General features: G+C 37.6%; 1 pseudogene; it reads right to left on the bottom strand.

Annotated features, from left to right (window-relative positions):
* Positions 1-1,155: 1,155 nt before the first annotated feature.
* Positions 1,156-1,486, bottom strand: LOC134391640 (NADH dehydrogenase [ubiquinone] 1 subunit C1, mitochondrial-like; annotated as a pseudogene).
* Between the last annotated feature and the right edge of the window lie 1,484 nt (positions 1,487-2,970).

The following is a 2,970-nucleotide window of genomic DNA, read 5'->3' on the forward strand; positions in this document are numbered from 1 at the left end:
CTATCGACCTTGAGAGGAGTAGTTTGCATGGCATTTTTGGTGATGAGTGAGGGTTCATAGAGAATGGGAGGGGAGGGAAGCAGAGAAGGTAGCAACTAATTGGAAGGGGTAGTGAAATCAAGAGAAGTGTGTATGTGTATAAATACACATATTTAAACATTTGTTTGCTGTTGGTAACGTCAGTGGAGAAGGAAAAATTGCCAATGCAGAAGAAAGAGGAAATTGCTGGAACAACCCCTTTTAGTAGATGCAAAGGTGGAAATTGGCCTTAAAAAGAAGCATGGATAGTTAATGCATAGTAACAGGAAGGAAAGCTAAGTATATGGGCAGAGAAGCATGTAGTAGGTACATGTCACTCTAGAAGCTCTCTTGCTTCAATTTTCAAAACGAAGAAGGAAGGTCATCAGCTGAGAGTGAGGCTGAGAAAACAACTGTTAAAATTTTGATGAGAGATTTGAAAGTATGAAATAGTCATCTGAGAAAAAGGAGGAATGAATGAACTAGAGGTATATAGGAGTATTTCCAGGCAGCATTATGGGTTCACTTACGGTGGGACCAATCCTTACATCACTGTTATTTTTCTCCAGCCTTAGCCTGCTTCGGTGCAGGTACAGAGTAGGTGGGAGAGTGGAATTTAATGATAGTTTTGTCAAGAGAAGGGCATAAAGGAATTGATATATGCATGACAGTGATTGAAATGATGGATCACAGAATTTAAACATACATACCTTTTTTAAAAAACATTTTTCATACTGTGCTAAAATTACTGTGTGTTCCTCACTGTCCCCATGAAGAAGCTTTGTCTCTTTGGTCCTTTAATCCATAGTTCTCAAACTGGGGATAAACACACAAAATCCATTCCACAGATGTGTTTTACTTCACTCATACAGAGATTGGGAAAAAAAAATGTGAGCAAATATTTGAAAAGTAGTGTTTGATACCAACAAATTCCTTTAAACAATGAATGAACTCTTCTGGGCCTCTACTTACACAATGCATAAGCAGTCACACCTACATTGGTTAACTCTTTTAAATCACTTGCCTGGCACAGAACAGAAATTTATTTATTTATTTATTTATTTTTTGCAGACTACAGAAGTATTTTTATTTCTTTCATTTAATGATGCAAAGCACAAATGCTAACTTGACATATATTCACATATAACTTTTTCTCTCACATTTACAACTCAGCAGATTGGTGAATCCAGAGGAATTGCTATAATCACTATATGGAGCATACTGTATTACCATTTCAAAAATTGACTCCAACCCATTTCTTCTTTTATACTCTAAAACATCTTCATATGTTGTTTGATGAGACAGACCCACAGGAATATAGTGGTACCCAAGGTCAGCCCAACTTTCAGCCAGTCAGGTTTGTTATATAGTGGCTCCTAAATGGAGAACTTTGTGCTGAGGAGATGCTCCGGAGCCTGGCAGGGGCCAGCAGCCATGAGAAGGGGTGCAGCAATGCAGACAGCATCATCTTGCTGACTGGGCAGAACACAAATTTAAATGCTTGGTTTTACCAAACAGAAGGCGTAAAAGAGAAGGCTAGAGAATCAGAGGACAGATGGGTTTTTATAACTTTTCCTCAGGGTGGGCCCTATGAAGGAACATATATTTTGATATGATGTAAATGCATACAACTCCACTTTAAATAACTTGCAAAGGAGGGTTTTTTTTGTTTTCCCTACACACAGATTACAAAGAGTCACTCTTCCCAGAGAATTCTTAGGTTTTCGGAAGGGATACACATATTTGACTTCTTGACTAGAGGTAACCCTCAATGAACAGTTTTGCATCTCATTCAGATTCCCTCTTTCTATTTCCTCCAAAGACCCAGTGAGTGCCCACTCTTGATTGGGCCTTCCAGAGGCAACATACTATCCATGCACCTTTCTCATCCTTCCCTCCCACTCCCAATCAAAATTTAACAACCTGTTTCCCATTATCTTCAGGACATAAGGTATTAGCACTGAAAAGAGTTTACCAAATTACCCCTCCCTGATTAGCATTTTCACATGGGACCTTAAACTTTTTTTAGTAACATGGGCATTTCTGACACTCATAACTGAACCAAAGATGATGTCTGGTCTTTCCTCGTATCCCATCACACCAACACAACAAAGGCCTACTGTGCAGGCTCTTTTGTTAAGAATAACTCTAATCTTAACTATGTGTAGACCAATACTAAGCAAAATAACATGGGAAAAAATGATTCACTATGAGGCTAGTCACATACACATTTTGTACAGCTTAATTTTGTGATTGATTAATTAATGATAATGTTAAGACCAGATTTTGTCTTAATTCAATAAAATATTATGGGCATAAGCAAATAAGTTAAATGTTTAAGGCATCTTTTAACACTATCACTGATTTTCAAGAGGAGACAATTTCATAAGTGTTAATGGTGAACTTATATAAATTTCTTTCTCACTCCTGAAGCATTTTAGAATTTTCATGCAAAAGTCGAAAGTAAGAAAACTTGGGCTGGCCGGTTAGTTCCATTGGTTAGAGTGTGGCTGATAAACCAAGGTCCAGGGTTCAATCCCCGTACTGGCCAACCAGCAAAAAAAAAAAAAAAAGAAAAAGTAGGAAAACTTTATACTTGTGAAAAGACCCAAATACATGTCACATTTAACAATTCTTTTTTGTACCATGCTTGGTTCATCCTTCATTGTTTTTCAAAAAATCAGGGGCCAGATATTTAGCAAGTTTAAAAAAAACAAGAAATCCATATCAAGCCTCTATCCTGCTTAGCTCTTTAAACACTAGTTTCAGGACCAAATGAGATAGATAGGGCTATTTACATACAACCTCCCTTCCCCTTAAGAGTTTCCTGTGGAAATGTGGTTTCCTACGAATTAATTAATCACTGGTTAGCTGAGGAAAGGGAGACTTACAAACACTACTTACAGATGGCTGAACCAATGATTGTTAGCAAGAAGGCACTTGGCCTGAAAG

The sequence above is a fragment of the Cynocephalus volans genome, chromosome 12, assembly GCF_027409185.1.
Source record: "Cynocephalus volans isolate mCynVol1 chromosome 12, mCynVol1.pri, whole genome shotgun sequence".
NCBI lineage: Eukaryota > Metazoa > Chordata > Mammalia > Dermoptera > Cynocephalidae > Cynocephalus > Cynocephalus volans.